This window comes from Conger conger, chromosome 1, assembly GCF_963514075.1.
Source record: "Conger conger chromosome 1, fConCon1.1, whole genome shotgun sequence".
Taxonomy (NCBI): domain Eukaryota; kingdom Metazoa; phylum Chordata; class Actinopteri; order Anguilliformes; family Congridae; genus Conger; species Conger conger.
Genome location: NC_083760.1, coordinates 70,546,732 through 70,568,302, shown reverse-complemented (window position 1 = coordinate 70,568,302; position 21,571 = coordinate 70,546,732).

Here is a 21,571-nt window from a genome sequence, read left to right as displayed (position 1 = left end):
TAGAATTTTAATCATAGGTACATTTTAACATTGAGAGACAGAATATCACAAAATAATCCACAATAACATCATATAAATTGTATAAATTTAATATCATATTTTCACATGAAATAAGTATTTGATCCATAGAACAATAGGACTTAATACTTGGTGGAGAAACCTTTGTTGGCAAGCACAGAGGTCAGACGTTTGTTGTAGTTTTTCACCAGGTTTGCACAGATCTTGGGAGGGATTTTGTTCCACTCCTCTTTGCAGATCCTCTCCAAATCCTTAAGGTTCCGAGGCTGTCACTTGGCAACTCGAAGCTTCAGCTTCCTCCACAGATTTTCGATGGGATTTAGGTCTGGAGACTGTCTAGGCCACTCCAGGACCTTAATATGCTTATTTCTGAGCCACTCCTTTGTTGCCTTAGCCATATGTTTTAGGTCATTGTCATGTTGGAAGACCCATCCACAACCCATTTTCAGTGCTCTCACTGAGGGAAGGAGGTTGTCGCCCAAAATTTCCTGGTACATCGCCCCATTCACCCTTGATACAGTGAAGTCGTCCTGTCCCCTTAGCTGAGAAACACCCCCAATGCATAAGGTTTCCACCTCCATGCTTCACAGTGGGGAAGGTGTTCTCAGCATTTCTCTTCCTCCAAACACGGTGAGTCGAGTTGATGCCAAATAGCTCTATTTTGGTCTCATCTGACCACATCACCTTCTCCCAAGCCTCCTCTGGATCATCCAGGTGTTCTTTGGCAAACTTCAGATGGGCCTGTACATGTGCCTTCTCCAGCAGAGGAACCTTACACGCGCAGCAGGATTTTAATCCTTCACGGTGTAGTGTGTTACTGATGGTTCTCTTCGTGACTGTGGTCCCAACTGCCTTCAGGTCATTAACAAGCTCCTCCTGTGTAGTACTGGGCTGATCCCTGACCATTCTCATGATCATTGATATCCCACGAGGCGAGATCTTGCGTGGAGCCCCAGACCGAGGGAGATTGGCGGTGACTTTGTGTTTCTTCCATTTTCTAATAATTGCTCCAACAGTTGTTAACTTCTCACCAAGCTGCTTGCTTATTTTCTTGTAGCCCATCCCAGCCTTGTGCAGGTCTACAATTTTGTCCCTGATGTCCTTAGACAGCTCCTTTGTCTTGGCCATGGTGGAAACGTTGGAATCTGATTGATTGCGTGGACAGGTGTCTTTTATACAGCTACATAACGATGTAACAAGTTGACACAGGTGTTTTGGGTAATGAGTTGAGATTAGGAGTGCATCTTAATGGAAGACTAACTAGTCTGTGGGAGCCAGAATTATTGCTGATTGGTAGGGGATCAAATACTTATTTCATGCAAAAATACAATAATAAATTTATAAAATTTATATGATGTTATTATTGTGGATTATTTTGTGATATTCTGTCTCTCAATGTTAAAATGTACCTATGATTAAAATTCTACACAGTTCCATTCTTTGTAAGTGGGCAAACCTACAAAATCAGCAAGGGATCAAATAATTATTGCTTATATAATTATTGTATATCAATGATTTGAAGGTAATGTCAATGGCAGCCCAGAATTATAAGATTAATCCAAGAACCTGTTTTGTTTTTCGGAAGGAGAGTAAGTGTACAGTAGGTAGCCCTCACTCTAGTCACGACTATGCACTTTGAATTGACTACTGTGGAATCATTAGAGAACTGGACACACCAGGAAGTCATACTATGTCTGAGAGTAGGCTATTACTAATTCCATTATCACTGTATGCATTTTTCATGATAGTGTGCTCTGAAGCTGTTTCACTAATCCAGAGAAACTTGGTGCAATGCAGTCTGATTGGATGTGTGTAGTTGTCCTGGATGCACAAACAATGAGCACTGCAATGAGCAGCAACAATACCACCCTGTTCCTATCTCATGGAAAGCTGCTGAAGCTAAGCAGATGTGGGCTTGGTTCATTCTTACATGAGAGACCTGAAAAAGCAGAAAAGTTTTTGCTGAATGATGTGTGGGAGGGCCCGTAGGAGCACTGTGTCGTAAAACGTGCTGTCCTTTGGATGGGACATTAAACTGGTGTCCTGACTCACCGTGCTCATTAAAACATCCCATTGCACTTCTCAATAGAGTATGTGTCATGAAATCATGTGTTCATCGTGACTGTAAATTGCTATATTATTTGCTTTATTGCCTTACACTCCCCCAACCAGTGTTGCATATCCTCTCCAGCAATAAGGGCTATTCAGTGCATTATGGGAACTGTAGTATTACAATGAAGTATTACCAGCTTAAATAAATAACAAAAATTTTAAAAAGCATAAAAATAGACCATGAAAAAAAAAGCCATAACAAATACCCTGTGGGTCGCTGTCTCAAATACAAAACCTGGTAAACAGTAATGCTTTGTAACATTTTACATAAGATGGACTGCATCCATTATTCTGCCTTATTTTCCCAGACTGCAGGGCATGGTTTTGCGTGATTGAGCAGGAGAAATAAATGCAATTAGCTCCAGTAAGCTGAACAGGAAGTTGCAGACTGAAATGTCTTCTTATTCCTTTTGACTTTATGATAATATGAGGATATAAATGATAATGATATTATAAATGATAATACAATTTCATTTATACTGAAATGATGATGAAGGACAACATATTAAACATAATAATATTGGTAAGATTCCCCTCTAGTGGCGCCTACATGACCTTCCAGCAGGACCTAGGGAGAATGGAGCTGCTGCTGTCCTTAGGAACAGGGAAGAACCCAGAAATGCTACTTCATGATTTGGGGAATCCAGGAACAGAATACATGCCATCTATACACAGACATGCGTATATGTAACTTGATCTATATGCAGTGTTTTGAGAACATGAACCAGCCACCATAGGATATACAGTAATTGCTGTTGGTCGAGAAAACTAGTAGACAGCTGATGTGAAGCTGTAAAGATGAAGATCAAGAATAAAGCTATGCAAAATATTTATTTTATGTTAAAAGTATTATTATTTTTTTGGGTAAGTTCCCCACATTTTCAAGAACTATGGGTACCCTGGTTTAAGGTGTTCACACACCACCAGCTGATAACCCCTCTGCCGTCAGTCAATAACAAGTTCCTGAGTGAAGGGCTACTCTCAGACCCACAGCCTTCTTCAAAATAGATAATCACTGCTCAGAAATCAGTGCTGCCATCTGCCTAATGCATTTGAGACCTAATGCACACTGTACCATCTCTGAAGAGCTAATATGTGTAAAAGGCATCAGCATAGGCCAAATTTAAGAAGTCATCTTAACTAATCCAAGACTGAAACATAATTGAATTGTCTGTACAAGCTGCCTATAGTGTGGCCAATTGGACTTTAAGGTAGAAGAAACAGATACTGCAAAAAATACAGATACTAATGCTGTACCTCTCTGTGTGTTGTACAATCATAGCTGAACAAAAATAAAACAAAATCAGTTTCCTTAATACGACTCTTCTGAGGATTGTGTCATTAGGCAGGCAAATTTAATTTCAACAAATTTCACAATGGACTTTGACAAGAAATGCAATTTTACAATGTCCCAGAATAGCAACTGCCCTTGGCAAAAAAAAACAATTCAGATAGCTTCCTGTGATGCAATGTGGCTTTTCATAAATTTTGATTGAGTCCACTCTGCATTATACAACTGGTTTTCATGGTTCCAAGGCACATCATACCTCATGGGGTCAAGCACTTAAAACATTAACTAGTTAATCCTAACACTCATACATGGGCAATGGTTGATAATGGGGAAAAAAACAAATAAGAGTTTGTGGCAACACACTGCCGTTATACCGCCAAGCAAGGAATTTAAACAGCACAAGGATGGATAGAATGCAAATGTTGTTCAGCACTTCCAACTCATTCCTTTGAGATTATTCTTCACCTATTTTTCTTTGATAACTTGTCTTTCAGTCTCCAAACGAACATACCATTGTAATTTAATCACCGAGCCAAGGTGAGTGGGACCAATTGAAATGCCAATGAAATAATCATTGATGGTACAGCCAGCACTTTATAACATTGGCTAGATTTTAGTTGGCAGCCTATCAACTGTCTCATTGAAAATGAGCTTGATCTACATTCATTACTGTTATGCACTAGATGTATTATATGCAAATGAGCTTGGTTTTGTCTGATACATACAAATTAGTTTGTTCGGAAAAGGCTAAAGTGATGCTGCAAGACATAAAGTCCCCAGGATTGGGAAACTGAGAGAGTCTGGGGCATTTCCTTGCCAGAGGACTAGCTATATGTGAATAAATGCTGACTTATGATGAGTAAGTAGTGCTAAACACAATAGCTAATATTTCATGCTTTGGCAACTGCACTGTGATCTGCAAAAACTAAGATAAAACGAGTCAATAGGGCACAATTTCCATTTGAAAAAACATTACACATTATAGTAGGTGTGGCTATATAAATATTATTGTGGCAAGGGCGCGGTTTGCGGGAAGGAAGCCGGGAAATCCGAGGACCATGCCTACTGGCACACCCCTGGATGACATTTTGAATTAGTCCAGGCTGTTAAAATGTGTGCTCTTTTCCGCAGTAGGTGGCTGAGACAGGGAAACCGCAAGGGAACAGAGAGACAAGTGAGAGAGAGCTGAAAAGCTGAAGTTTTTTTTTTTTTTTTTTTTTTTGCCTTTCTTATTTTCGCTTTTTATTTTTAGACCTGATTCTGTGAGGGTGACGGCCGAAGACTTTTTGTTTATTCATCACGATTGGCTCTCTCACTCCCTTCCCTGCTCCGCATATAAATAAGTGCCAGTGCAATCCAGAATTTCTCTATCTCCCTGTGCCCAGCTAGTACCTCAGTGATGGATCAGGCCATCAGGGGTTTCCTCAAAGCACCAAATACTAAATTAACAGTGAATAACAATTTTTGAAATCACCAAAAAACTTAATACATCACAATTTGTAACATTTATTTACTAATTATCTAAATAGACATAGAAGAATATTAGAAAAGATGCAGTATGTAGTTTGCGGAAACACAAAGATTATCTGATATTTGCTTATCATATTTATGATTTAAAGTTGTTATGTTTGTCTGTTTGGATGCTGGAGACTGTAGAGGGGCCAGCTGGTCTTCTGCTGGGGAGGCACCCTTTCTGCAGGGTGGAATGACCGGCCACATGGCTGGCTGATGTCTGCTGGCTGAGCACTGATGCCCAGGGACTGATGAGAATCCATTTGTTGTTCTTTTCATTTCAGAAAGGAAAGCAGCCACTGATACTTTTATCTGCTCATAGCCCCTGGCTTTGTTCAACCAGATGCATACCAATGGAGCATGTTTTACAGAAAGAAAAACATGCAGTTGTCAGTTGATATGTAATACCAACAAAAAGCTGCACTGTGGTAAGAATATGTGCTAGTGCAAACCATTACATAACTGGAGCCTAGGTCCTGGCTGAAGGAAATTAGGCCTTGAAACACAAAGGCGAATTTTGTGTACTGATACAATTATTCCACATTCTGCTTCAAAAACATTGCAGGACTGTTATTATTCAGATGCTCTCTGTATTCCTCTAAAAGATTATGTGATTTAACTGCAGTTTTATCATCTAAAACCCATCTTGCAGTGGCCACTCTTGCAGTCAAAGCACTTATTGGCCTGGCAAAAATGAAAGTGTGTATGACTCACTGCTGTTCAATTAGGTGCCCGCAGGTTTGCCTGTTGAGCAGCATGTCTTCCTTTCAATCATGTCTGGCCCAACATGACTTGTGAACTGCAGTGTTAAAAGTAGCAGCACCTGACATCCTCTACTTCAAAAGAGGGCACATGCTTGTCTGCATTCTCCCAAATTGACGACGGGGGTTGCAATTGCAGGGTGAGCATAATTGAGCATTCTGAATTTAGAGAAAAACAATTACAAAAACTAAATGACTATTTTCTCTCAATCTGGAAAGGCCAATATGCAGGGCTGTGCGCTCATTGTGGTGGGGAGGGGTGCCTGCCACCCCATCAGTGGAAAAAAAAGAAGAAGAAAGCTTTTTCACAAATGGCAATTTGCCATAATTAATTAACTACACAAATTAGTACAACTAAAAATAAAATAAAGCAACTGCAGGCATTAGTAGTCTACAGTTGTATGCTCCAACTGTATTAAAACTGCATGTTCCATAATGCATCAGGACAGGTTTGCGGGTCTGCAGCAGCTGCAATATCAGGACGAGTGCTACACTTTTTTTTGTTGAAGTAGAAATTGCTAGCTACATTGTTTGAAGTCATTTTGGAAACAAATCCCCCAACTGATGCTTCTGCTAGCTACCAGGATGATGGTGATGCTAGCTACCAGGATGATGGTGATGCTAGCTACCAGGATGATGGCGATGCTAGCCACCAGGATAATTGTGATGAGGTAGTGGAAACGGCTGAAGATAATGAAAGCAAAGGGGGTGAGTGAATACACTGACTGGTCTGTTGCTTCGTATTGCTAGAAAGGCCTCAGCCAACCCAAAGTTACAGATGGACGCTCATTCCAAGCTGGCTGGTATCAATTTCCTGAAGCTAAACAGCGGCTCGAATATTCAGACAAATGCGACCAAATGTTTTGCTTTGCATACAAGTTATTTGCATCTAGTATAACTGCATTTAATGACACTGCTTTCATAGCGTGAGAGTGTGCTAATTGTAAAATTGGGTTGCCAAAAAAATAAAAACACGCAGCAGGGGATCGCCATAATGCAGCAACATCTGATCTGAGAAGAGCACCGTTGCTGTGTAGCCTGTGCAGGCACACTGTGGGTGGCCGATTGACCAGAGGGGTCGCTGCTGCGCATATCCTGGGGCCTATCCACACACAGCCCCCTAACAGCATGAGGCAAACATCACAATTTCTAATGTGATGACACCAAACCGAATCTGCATTCTCTGCTTAAGAATACATAAGCTTACATTATGTACTCATGTAAGCTTATGAAAACATAAAAAATTCCATCAATAACATAGGAACAGGACTTCATATTTACTTTAAAATGCATGTATTTGCTGTCCTTGCCCCTTTTATACACTGGTAATCTTTTCTCCTGAGAAAAACAAATATTTTACTCCAAAACCTTTCAGTTCATTTTTTATCTGAAATAGTACAATTCAGGCCATGTACAGTATAATAATTAGGAATTGTGAATAATTTCAAGGCAACCGTATTGCTCTTTTGAATGGAATTAATATAGTGCTTAACTAGCAAGCTGTAATTCCATGGTATACAGCAAGCCTTACAGGAAATTATAGTAAGAGGTAAAAAACTGTACAATGATGAAAATATAGCATGTCAAAAATGCCCAAAAAGATCATTTTGTACAATTGTCTTTTTCAACCACGTGACATCTCTGAAAGGTGTCTTGTAATTCTTATACCCTAATGAGGGTGCTCCCTGAAAATGTTTTTGTTGACATGACAGCAGCCTTGTAAATATATGCAAGGCAGGTTGCTCATTTCAGGATACAAATACACCGCCCATTTCACATTCCACTAACCTTAAAGTTTTTTTTTAATACAATCTAAAACGCTCTCAGGTTGTTGGGTACAGTACTTGTAGCCGATCATTAATACACTGAAAAATGCATCCTCTGCATTTTATAGGATTTATATACGTTGCGGGTTTCAAGATGATGTGATAACCACACCAAGAAAACTTCAAAATCCCAATTATAATTCAGATTTGTGTTGATTCTTTTTTATTTTCTTTTTTTCACCAAATGACAAAAAACAAATAAGAAGGACCCGAAGACCGCGCTGTTTTCTCTTGCTATTCGCTGCTCTCTGCGCTCTGGTGTTTCCTAACCAGAGCAGCTGTTGTTATTCATTGAAGAAGGGACAGATTATCATCCCCGAATTATTTCATGGCAGCTTGTGTGACACTAGAGAAATCTTTTGCATAGTTTTCCCATTTCACCAACGTCATGTAAACTGCATGTGAAATATACTAGGCGACTACTACTAGCCTACTACTGCTGCTGCTACTACTACCACTGCTAATATTAATCATGATAATAATAATATTAATAATAATGGCCTACTTCATAAAACAGCGCGTGCTGGGGATGCAAAGAAAACGATGTTCATTAATGCTGAGCATTTCGAATCTAAGCATGTTACAACGTAAAGCATGTTAAAACGCTGAATGTAATTAGTCTGCGTGTCTTTCATAATCATTCGTATTTGTGAAATACTGCAGTTTGTTTCAGTATTAACATTAACAGAAACAACTGGAAAACTGTTTCATGCAGAACATCGTTTTGAGACTTTCATAACGACTCTACCTAACGACTTTATCAACACATTAGATTAAAACCAACAAGTGAGCAACAGGCGATAAGTTCACTTACCAGCAATAAAACCAGTCTCTGAACGTTCTTTAACCAATGTTGTCATCGTAAACGAATTTATTCAGAATCAGTCGTGTTGAGATGATATTCTCCCGGCCACTGATTTTTACAGCAACCGATCTGCAGATCCTCCAGCTGTTATAAGAAAAGCGAGGGAGGAGTCCGTAGTCTCGTCTTGGATGTATCCTCGACGGCGGGCGTCTAAATGATGTGACTACTTTACAGTCCTGCAGGAGTTGGACCTAATGTAGGCTCCGCTGTTGTCACATCACACACTAACACACATCGCCCCCTTCCTTGTGTACAGTAAAAAAAGGAATGGCATGGACAGCTTCCTTCGGCAATGCGGATTGCAATGCCCCATGCTTTCCAGAATAATACGCGGTGGTTCAAATAGTCCTTAATAGGGCGTGTATTTAATAATGCGATTTAATTATGTCTATTTCGCGATAATAACAAACTATCTCTGAAGAAAGAGAACCACAGTATGGTATGAAGTACTTAGCCCGGAGCCGTGGATATTTCCCAATTGTTCTGGTGTCCCGTGAGGGACAGTACATTCTGACAGCTCTGCTCCATGATCTCCATACTCATCATATTTTCAGGCTGCTTTATTTTTGTGGCATCTGGCACTTTGGAAATGTAATGTTCATTCATAAGACTGGTTAATCAAGCTACCTAATTCCACAACATGATGATGATGATGATTGTTGTTGCTGTTGAACATTATCTTGTCATTTTGGTCATTCATTTCAATATATTTTTCCTGTTTTTACGTTAATTGAAAAGCATTTTATTGCAATTTCTTCATGTTTACGTTATTATCCTTTCTGTTATTCGTTTTCATTATTACCGTTTTCTCTTTTGCCATTTTGTCGTGGCACCATTTGTAATTAATCAGTTTGTCTGTTCAGTGTAATTCTATCATTTGTTTTCTCTTCTGTAATGCAATTGTTAATATTGTTTATTCAGATTTAATGTAATTTATGTTATTGTGTATGTTTTATTTCTTTCACATCCTTGTCCGAGCAGGCATATTGATCGTGACTGAAAGCAACTTTGGATAGCTCATTGGTGGTGCATAGTGTGCAAACCACTATGTCAAACCTCTGACAAAATAGAAAATAGAAATATATGAAGTAGTATTAATGAGAAACTGATCTTGTGATCTAGCAGCAGACTATGGCCATGATACCTCCATTCTGAAGATAACTGCACAAAGACTAGCATTCTCAGTTAGACTTTGCACAGCAGTGTAATGTGAAACACATAGGCTACATGCAGGATGAAAATGGATAAAGGAGATGGTAATGGGTAGCTGCTCTTCGTTGTTCACTGGCTCCCTCATTTCTATCTGCAAGTGCTCATATAACATGAATAATGAATCAATTATTGCTTCAGATATTTTTGCCCTTGGGGAATGCATATGGACATCCCATTCTCAAAGGATTCATGGTAACCTATTGTGCTATATTGACTTTGGCAAATTCCAAAGCATGTAGAGCAGAAATGTGGTAAATCTCACTCATCATGGCAACTAAAATATAGAGACTACTGCTCTCTCACTGTATGTACAGGGCAAATATACATACTGTACGTTCATCATTGACTACATATTGTAAAGATTCAGTGAGTCAATCCATGAATAATTCCATTCAGTTTATTCATTAGTCATAGGAGAGCCTGTTGGAATTACAATAATATATATGCTCTTGGTACCCGTATAAAAGGAAAATAAGACGTCAGACTATTGGAAGGAAAGAGCAAAAGTATAGACAAAATAGTTTGTTTGTGATATTTGAACAGTTTGTGGTATTTCCTGGGAGTACTTGGAGATCAGCTGAGTGAAAAGTGTATATTCAGTGACTGGCTTTGAGCAGCAAGCATTTTGAAAGAAAATAAAAATGTGCACCTGTGCAGGATTGAGATGAGCCTTTATTCATTAATTTCAATAATAAATATGCTTGGTAAACTTCTTCTGATAGTACTGTACATTTAGATCAAGACTTCTCAAACTGTTTTTAGTTATATGTCTTAATTTTGACTGTTGATGTGCTATATTGCAAACAATGACACAAAGAGAGATAATAATGTGTTAACTGATCAAATTAACAGCACCCAGGGACCAACTCCAGTTCTGAGGCCAGTGCCCTGGTCAAGGGTAACGGCAGGAGTACACCAAGGGGCAAATTAGACTCTCCAATTAACCTAACCTGCATGTCTTTGAACTGTGGAAGGAAACCCACTTGGACACAGGTAGAACATGTTAACTCCACACAGAAAGGCCCGGACGGGGCTCGAACCCACAACCTTCCTGCTGTGAGGAAATGGTGCTACCCACTGCAACATATTTCAGAACCATTGCTATATCTGATGGCATTTACTTTTTGTGAATTAATTGAAAATAATGACCAGTTTTAAGGGAGGTTTTCCGGCATTTCTGCCTTTTCAGCTCACCAAGTGCTACTGCATGTCACAATCTTTCCAATAAGGCTTCTAACTACATCAAGCTAACAAATCAAAAACTCAGGATTGCTGGGATGAGACTTCATGCTGAATCTTTAAGATACATTTGGAAAGCCTAGGCTAATTGGAGATACAATGTACACATTGGATACCAATTATGTGTACACTGAGTGTAACAGGATACAGGATTACGAAGCTTTAGCACTGGGGAAATAATAGAAGCAGAACACAGTTCAGTTATGCATTCAGTTAATCAAGTCCTTTTGTTTAATGTTCATTACAATAGAACAAAAACAGTTATTTGCACAGAATCTTGAGGTCCAATTCTTGGATAAAGATTATTAATGATGATTATACTTTCTTCCTGTACACCTAAAAATAATCTTTAACCCATGTAAATGGTATGTGTTTTTATTTTTTTAAATTCAGTGTTCTATAACTCTATTGCTTTCAATTACCAGTAGTGATTGTTCCATCACCAGTATAATGTTAAGAGCATTCGACTCACATATTTGTTGAAAGATTCTAAAGTGATAATTTGTTCTGAAAAACAAAAAGTCCACCGTCTCTCTAGAAATCAGCTCTATGCAAGGGTGTTTGGGGGGGGGGGTAATTATTTGTTAGCAATGCTATCACATGCCTTTTTCAGCACTTAAGCATAGTATCTTAATTGAAATATACATAGTCATTTGTCTGTAAAATATAAGCATGTCAGTCTAGATACAGGGCTTTAAAAAATGAGTAACTAAATCAGTGATTTATAGAGGTAAAGGCAGACCCACCAGCTAATCGGTTAAAAGCCTTTCATCACTAGAGAGAGCTCTCTGTTGCGGAAGGAAATCCCATGGAATGGTTGCTATTATTGGTACAGCAGAGGCTTGCATGGTGTTGGAGAACTGTGTATGTTTTTCTCTTAATTAAAGCACAACAACAGACTATAGGGAATGCCTTATATAAACACCATTCATCAAGTGCTGTAGGGAATTCTGCCCAGACAGGCCAGACAAGATTAATCTGTGTTCAGAGTGAGTGGGGATTCTTGGGGAGTCATGTAATGGCACTCTTCCTCAACTCCACTGAGAAATCCCCCCCTCCCAATGATGAAACAAAAAATCAAAGACGCTTGAATTTAAAGGAATAAGATATGTATGGTCCAAGACATGTATGTATGTAACTGAATACAGTCAATGGCTTTGCTGTCCAGCCACTGAATTTCATGATCAGATATGTCTTCAGTGTGTGATGTAGCATTTGATGATGAAAAGAGTGTTCCTCTTTTCATTTACTGTGCTGTAATTAGCATGTTGAATATCTCTCTTATATTGGTAAAATAGCTCATCTTTAAAAATGTATAGTTTATTGATTAGTAATGTATGTGTGCACTGTTTGTTCTAATGTTCTAATGACTAGACACCACTCTTCAGGCCTGATGATGTTGTTATCTATAGACAAAGCTCATGCAGAGTTAAAAGGCTGTCACAGTGAGAGCTGTATGATATGTTTATGCAAGCAGAGAGCTTTGAAAAGGGCACTTTTATTCCAGACATAATGACTATTGATTGGGGAACACCACAATGGTTGAAGACCCAGCATGACTGAAGCAATCAATATGATCTAACATGGAAACGAATGAACCTGAAAAGCGGTTTCCTTTACAAAGGCCTCCGATTTAAAACTGACAGTAATCCCCAGATTTATAGCAAGTTTTGAAGTGGTTTTTAAATGAAAGCAAAATACTACACTAATTCAACATCCACAAGGGAAGATTTGACGTATTCTAAAATTTGGCCGCCCCTGGTCAAAAAGCCTCTTACAATTAAAATCTTAGTGAACAGAAACCTGAGATGTTAAAGATGAGACCTTTTAAAGGCATTTTATTTTATTTATTTTAGTTTAGGAACCCTTTTGGAGTATTCTAAATATTCTATGTGTTACTTTTTTTTAAAAGGCCCAGACCCAGGTGATTTACTCCTTATGTCTTCGATAAGTGAGGTGAATATAATTCCAGGGCTGAACTTTTTATTCTGAAGTAACTCCATGCCTTTTAAAGTATCCAACTGCAGTGACTATTCTGTCTGGTGTTAACAACCATGGGTTCCTCTAAACAGTTGTCCAAGGATTTCAGAATGAAGATGGTTCATTTCCACCAAGAAGGAGAAGGCTACAAAAAACTCTCTCAATGTTTCAAACTCCCTATTTCCACTGTCAGAAACATTATTAGAAAATGGAAGATAAATGGAAAAGTTGAAGTCAAAGACGGATGAAGGTTTTGGAATGGCCCGATACAAAGTACTGCCTGATAGGGTTCCAAACTTTTGAAACTGCAAAAAATGTAAATAAAAAGTAATCTTGCTTTCAAATTTGAAGAAATGAGTCGTGTTTTACTTTTACCATATGGAGAACAGGTTTGCTTCTGTTCACCAAGATATTAATTGTAACAGGCTTTTAAACCAGGGCTGCCCAAATCTTTGCATACGACTGTCATTAATTTACCTGACTCAGCTATCATTAGTCTCCTGTCACCCTGATTGCCATGATTCATAACCATTATTATTTATTTGCTTGGTTTATGTCCTCATCCAAGGCACTGACATCACTCACACTAACAATATTACCAGTTTATTCATACTGGCTAAATACTAAGTGGCAATATGGTTTTAATGCATCTTCCCAGAACAGCTCACGTCTTTAATCTCAGAAAATGCAGAGCTCTATATTGATCCTGGAGGAATATTTTATTGTTCAGGCTGGGTTTTAAATTTGAATTTTTATGTACACACTCTAATCACATATATGAGGGGAGGTTTATGACTGTATGAAGCTTGTGTGAAAACAAACTTGCGGTAAATACTTTTATGACCTTTTCAACCATAATATCAAAAGTGTGTTTCTGTAGCGATAAAAGATATCTGAACATCATGTGTTTCTGTGCTTGATGATTCAGACTATTTTAAAGGCCATTATGCATAGACGGTCCTCCTGGGAAAAAAAAGGTTCTGTTCTGACTGGGCCTAGATATGACTCTTCGTCCTGTTCGCTCTGTCATAATGCTCCTTTCTTACTTCCTGTGTGCGGTGTCCACATTGTTGTGCCATATTGGTTGTATTTACTGTACTAGGTCTGTGGCTCGACTGACCACAGGCCAGATCAGCAGACTTCCAGAAAGTTCTGTCTGTAAAGTAAGTTCCAGTAAGGGTAGAGGTGTTTTGAGCACTTTATCGGGTATTTATTATAGTTATTTATTTTTACTTATTCTGCTGCTGTAGCCTATCTACTTAGATGTTTCATGTTTCATGTTTGTGTTGTGTGTTCAGAAACTTTCTTCTGCATACCACTGTTGTAATGCATGGTTATTTGCATTGCTGTCACCTTCCTGTCAGCTTCAACCAGTCTGGCCATTCTCCTCTGACCTCTCTCATTAACAGCGTGTTTTTGCACACAGAACTGCTGCTCACTGGATGTTTTTAGTTTTTCACTGGAGACTGTTGAGCGTGAAAATCACAAGAGATCAGCAGTTTCTGAGATACTCAAACCACCCTCTCTGGCACCAACAGTCATTCCACAGTCAAAGTGACTTAGATTACATTCCTTACCCATTCTATCATTTGGTCTGAACAATATCTGAACCTCTTGACCACGTCTGCATGCTTTTATGCATTTAGATGCTGCCACATGATTGGCTGATTCAATATTTGCATTAACAAGCTGGTGTACAGGTCAACCTAATAAATTGCTTCCTGGGTGTATGTATGCTGTACAGAACTTTTGTAATTTGCAACACAAATACAAAGCAATTAATGGACAAAATAAACAATGTACAATAACTTTTTAAAAAATCCCCAAAATGTTATGAAGTACACTTAGTTAGAAATGTTCATTGAGAAAGAGTTTTAGCTTCACTCCTTTCATCCAAATGTTGAGTAAACCACTGAAGATCTTTAAATAAAACAACTGACTTGCTCTGTGCATTTTTGGTTTTGGATTTGTACACTGACTTTAATGTATCTAGCCATAATGAAATTATAAGTCATGCTTGATTAGCATTTGCCAAATAAATAAAGACATTTAAAAAAAAAGCAGTAGTATTTCAGGACCATTAGGAGAAAATTAAATTGTCAAAACGGCAGCAGAATAGCAGTAATAACGTTTCATAAATGGCTATTTTTCCTGACACAACTTATCCATAATTGGCATGTGTGTTCTGATATAAAATTAATATATGGAAAATGGTGAAATAATGATAGCACAATGGGAAAATATAATCTGCCAAAATATGTGACTCTGTGAAATGTTAAGCATTCAATATTTTATTAGATGGCTGCCTAACATGCCACCCAAGTGTTATGATCAGATGGTCCTACTGGTGAGGGCGGTTCATCACTGAAAATATGGCCTGCTTAGGCTATATTTAACATATCGACTCAACTTTCAAATATGGTGCTTGGAGAACAGGGAGTCCTGACAAGCAGTTATAGACTGCCTCCGGTGCAAAACACTGGCAGTAACTTCTTGGTAGCATAATAACAGCTGTCAGCCAGGTCCAGTATTCAGACATTCACAATGACAAAAATCCCCCATTCTCACTGCTGTTGGGACTGAACGATGTCATGGGAACAATTCTACTGAGCCTGTCAATACTGCCCCAGCCAATGCTCAGGCAGACTCACATGCTGCCGTTTCAACTTCAGAGCCAAAATGTGGTATAAATGTGACACAAGCAGCAATGACGACCAGTTTCATGGCATGGGGTTTGGAGGCATGGTCGGTTGCTTGCTGGCAGTCTATATGTAAAGTCTGGTTCCCACTGTAGTAGCTATGAGGAGTCTTTAAATCAAAGATCTATCCTGTCCTTACATTATAATTTATTTATTTAACCAAGCATTGCATTCAGCATCACTAGCTTGTCTATAACTCAAATCAACAAATGGGAATTCTCAGTCAGTTTTAAAATGTACTTCATTTTGTTACTGAAGGTGGGCAAAGCCCATAGCACTATATGCTCTGTTTGGTGTACGTCTGTCGAACTTTGATATTTGTTAGTTTATTGATATATTTAACTACATCACAGTGAGTTGAATGTGATATGAATTGATATGTTCATAGTATGCAGCACACACTTAAAAACTATGAATGATAAAAGCACAATAAAGTCAATTACATTTTTCCAGAACAGTGTCCAATTCTCAAGATCTCAAATTGCCCAACCCTTCCTGGTTCTTTAGTTCTATTCAGTGGGCGCCAGATTGTCAGATTAGTGTTAGTTCAGGAGTGTTGTCTATACGTTATATACGTAAATATTGCAGACATAATTTCATCTTTTTGTTGGTTTCCTTCTGCTTGAGTGAAATCTGAGTGAAATCCTCAGTAATAGCACTTCTTTGATTGATAAAATATCCTGATTTGAATTTCACAACTTTTCAGCGGTGGAAAGTCTGATTGTAGATTTTAGATGCCAGAAGGCCAGCCAGAAGAGAGTTGCAGTAGTCCAGGCAGGACAGTAACATTGCTTGGACCAGGAGCTGAGTCGAGTAGGTGATTAAAGAGGGGCGGATTCTCAGGATGTTGTACAAGAAGAATCTACCTGTCCAGGTCACCATCGCAATTCTTTCAGAGAGGGACAGTCTGTTATCCATCCCCACTCCGTGATTCCTTGCACAGGAGGTTGGCATCACCAAGGTGTCCCCAAGGAGAATAAAGAAATCAAGAAGGGGAGAGGTTAGAGCTGAAATTAAGATTATTTCTGTTTTACCTGGGTTGCACTTTAGTTGGTGGTTGTCCATCCAGCTCACTCGGGAAAGCGGAAATGTGGGCTGAAACCTGCACGTCAGATGGTGAGAAAGAGAAAAAGAGTTGGGTGTCATCAACATAGCAGTGATAAGACAAACTATGAGCAGTAATAACAGGGCCAAGGGATTTAGTGTGAAGAGGGAAAAGAAGGGGACTAATGACTGATCCCTCTGTACCACTGTACCAGCCCAGGCAACCCAGAAGGAGCAACCAAATAGGTAGGACAAGGGGTGACATGGCAGTAAGAGCAGTCGTCTGGCAGTCGGAGGGTTGCCGGTTCGATCCCCCACCCGGGCTGTGTCGAAGTGTCCCTGAGCAAGACACCTAACCCCCAAATGCTCCTGACGAGCTGGTCGGCGCCTCGCATGGCAGCCAATCGCCGTCGGTGTGTGAGTGTGTGTATGAAAGGGTGAATGAGAAGCATCAATTGTACAGCGCTTTGGATAAAGGCGCTATATAAATGCCAACCATTCATTTACCATTTGACTCAATGCAGTTTAGGGCTGTGCCGCAGATCCCTGCTGCTGACAGGGAGGACAGGAGGATGGAGTGATCCAGTGGTTAAGGCAGCAGAGAGGTCTAGAGAGGGAGGCTGACATGACTGATGGAGAGGAGTGCAGTATCCCTTGAGTGACCAGGTCTAAAGCTGGACTGGTGGGGGTCTAGCAGAGAAAACAACAGAGTTGGTTAAAATTATAATAATAATAATCTTATTCTTATTCTTATTATTAGAAATTCAAGATTCACAGAAGATATATATTGGAAATGTTAAAAACTTAGGTATTGTATGCATGTAATCAGTTAAACACAAAGCATTTAAAATGGCTGCTGTTCAGCTTTATTTTCTTATTTTGTACCTGCAGATTTTGCTGAATGCAGAAAGAGCAAACCTGGGTAATATCTATCTTTGGATATGAGAAAAATATGTTTTAATTTGTTGCCTTTCTGTTTCCTAATTGAGTTTGTACCTTCAAACTCAGGATGGATTCTGTTCCATTGCATGGTTTGAAAGCAGAATGATGGGAATTAATTTTGCAAGCGGAAAATTCAGAGCTACTCACCATGTCTCAGAGATGCTGGTTTCATCAGTCCGGACACTTATGGGAGCAGAAATCTGGGACAGAGAAGGTTAAGGAAATGAATGGCGGGCACACTGCCAGAGCCAGAGGAATTTCATTATGGTTGAACTCAGTCATCTCATGAGTGAACAAAACACATGATAGGAAAGGGAATTTTGCATACAGTCAGTTGAATTTCTTAAGATTCAATTGTATGTGACTGCCTTTATTTTTACATTTCACCCACCCCAATTTCAATAAATGACTAAGGGGGGGGGAGGGGGGGGAGCTATAAATGTGTATATCACTGTTAAAGGACATTTCATAAAATCTGCTCTGCTGATTATAGTAGCATTGTCACTCTGTTGTATACATTATTTATATTAAATGAGTGATTTATGGACTGGTTTCATTCATATAATATTTAGGTGGCTTAAAAATAGTAACAAAAAAGGGAGCGAGGGAACATTCTGGGTGAGAATGGGGAGCATTTGTTGGACAGAACTGAGTGTTCACATTGTGTTGATGTGAAGTAAGAGTATGAGGAATGTTAGACCTTGGGTAGCACAGCTCCTTTGTTTTTGCAATATACTTTATTGAAGTATAGAAGCTTTGAATTTCATGGTTGGGGTATTAACTGGTGTAATTTCTATGATATAAATTTCACCCATTAATATTATTGAATTATTGTTAAGTTCATGGTTGGGATATTAACCATTGAATATGGAAAGTTCAATATAACAAACAAGTTGTTATATTAAAACGACAAAATGTCACACGTCCTGTTAGCACGACACAAGTTTCATACTAGTCTACCTGCTCCACGCTTAAAAGTAAACTAGGTCAGTAGAAGTAAACTAGTTCGGTGGAATCTTGTAGAAAATACCCTCTGTAGATGCTTAACCGTTGGATTATATTTGGAAAGAGACCTGACAGTTGAATTGTCTGAGTACATTTTGCCGCTTTGAAACCACAGGATGAAGGACCCGTATGGTGCACTTTACCTAGGTCAACTACAGCAAATACGTGGATGGGCAGAAATGTCACGTTTCAGGTCTGTCTCACCATGTTTTATGTTGATTTATGTTTATTCATGTTGTCTTAGTCACGTAGTGTTTTATCATGTATTATGTTGTCTAGGTTCGTCATGTTGTTTAGTTATGTTTCGTTACGATTTATTTTCTTGTCATGTTTAGTTATGTCTCGTTACGATTTATTTTCTTGTCATGTCTAGTTATGTTATCGTACGATTTTATTACCTGGTTATGTTGAGTGATTATCGTCTTAGTTTCGCTTTGTGTTATGTTTCGATGCATGTTTATTGTTACGTTAACTGGTCGTTGTCATGCATACACTTTTACATGTTTTTCCGCAAACCTTGCGTTCCGCCTTTTCTCTCTCTCTCTCTCTCTCTCTCTCTCTCTCTCTCTCTCTCTCTCTCTCTCTCTCTCTCTCTCTCTCTCTCTCTCTCTCTCTCTCTCTCTCTCTCTCTCTCTCTCTCTCTCTCTCGTTCTGTCCTTCACTCCCCTAATGTTCTATTTGTCTATTTACTAAAACTACTAACGCTAGATCAGGATTGGGTAGAAACTAACAAGACTAATCATGTGTTCATGTTACCTTACGTTTCTCGTGCATGTCATTTACTAATTTACTAATGCTAGGGCAGGATAGGTTTATTACTAACGATTACTAATCTCCTTGTTAAACTTGTCATCCATCGCACCTGTTTTCCATTTCCTTGCTACGCTCTAACTAATTGTCTACACCTGTCTACACCTGCATTTATAGCCCAGTCGCGCAACTGTTCACTGCGAAATTGTCTGCCTCTGTTTTTTCACGCAACTCTTGAGCATTATTTACTGTTTGATTACACGTTACGATCCACGCCTGTTTACTGACCATCGACTATTGATTTCTGTTTTGTGACCTTCGTTTTGTTTCTCGACTACGTCCCCGCCTACCGTTTTTGTACTTTTGCCCCGCTGATTGTTTCATGGTTTCGACTTCCGCTTCGCCCACGACTACGCCTCTGCCTGCCGTCCGCCTGTACTTCAGCCCCGCTGACAGCTCTCCTGCTACCGGACCTCCCTGCACGTTTACCGACTACGAGTTTGCCTCTTCCCTCGGCACCGTGCTTTTTGTTTGTTTACGTTTTGTTTGGCTGGATCTACGTGTATGGACTTTGCTTGTGTTGACTACTCTCCTGGGATTCGTCCCGAATAAAGCCCTGAGGGGTCTTTATATTACTATTGTTTCTGAGTCGTGCATTTTGGGTCCAACCCCCACGCACCCGTCTCAAGAAATCTATTACAGAAACATACCTTCATTTTATTTTTGTGCTAACTGCCCCTTTAATAAATTGAATGAGTAAATGAATAGCCACAGCACAATTATGAGGCCGATAAATGACTAAATTAACAGTTCAACAGGACATTTCTGGAAACAAATGTCTTAGACTTGAGTTACTAAGTATAGAAAATGTCTTCTTAGTTTAATGATGAGGAACTGACATAGGCTTCATAATATGAAATCAATGTTTTTACTGTATGTAGACATAAAAATCATTAAATGCAATGTATAATTCTAACAATCAATTGAATTATGATGTTAATTCTCATAATATTATAATGATAATTGTGACATTCATTCATAAAAATCTTGACGCTGCTGTGATAAGAGTGAAGAGTGTGAAAAGGATGATATCATATTTCTCAAATTTCAGAGATAGGAGGTCTTGACACTGCAGAAGATGAAAACAATTCTCAAAGGCTTTCTTTTGATTGTTCAAGCAAGAAATTCTACTTGACCAAATCCTGCAAGCTAAGCATTATTACACATCAGGACGTTGCTGAGATAGCAAAAAAAAAAGCACATTCAAAGTGAATATTAAAAAACGCTATCTAAAAAAAGATGGGAACAAGAAGAGGTGCACAAGTAAATACATGTAGTATATGAAGCAAATGCAATCTTGTCAGGAATTAGATCTAGACTTGTCTTTGTGATTTATGAAGCCTTCATGTATTATACATGTTCCTCATTCTGTATCTGCTCTCATCACTGTCACTGTCAACTATCAACACTCACTGGAACAATTGATAAAGCTGGAGATCATGTGCCCATGATCAATTATTTGGCTAGATCTATCAATAATCCAAAATAAAGAGTTTGACATTGAACATGCTGTTTATAGAAGTTCAAAATTCTGCATGTACAGTAAGTTACTTGTAAAAGCCTTTATCTGTCCAACAGTCTTTCATTTGTATGTTCTCATAATATGTCCAGAGCATATATTGGGTTATAGGTACTCTGTGACTTTGGTAAGCACAATAAATAATTTCATTTACAGGATAAACAGTGCTTTACCTATGAGAGAAATACAGTCGAGGTGTTTTCTCCAGTTTGCTTGTTTCCAGGGATGATTCCTGAGACAAAGGAGATACAAGTTCCCTGAAAAGTACCAAACGACTCATTAAAACTATGTGAAGATGGGCAGGAGAATAATTTGTGAGTATCAGAGGAATATCAGGACAGGTGAGCTAAAAAAAACCCTGTAGCTGCTCACCTTGCCAAAGGTGGACATTCCATTAGCTCTTTACATTGGCATTGAGAATGTCAACATGAGAAGGTCAACATGCTTCTCAGGGGGGACATAGAAAAGAGACTATTGCAAAGAGAACCCTTTTGGATTGACAGGCTAAATACCTTGTCTCCCCTTGGCCTTTGAAAGAGTTTGACCTTAAATCTTTTTTATAAGATTTACTCATATTCTCACAGGTCACATTCCACTTTTACATATACTCAATTTATACAGCTGGATCTGAATATTTACCTTGCTCAAGGGAAAAATGACAGTACACTCCACCCCCACCACACAGAATTGAATCTACAACCTCTGAGTTTTGGTTGCAATATATGCCATAGAATAG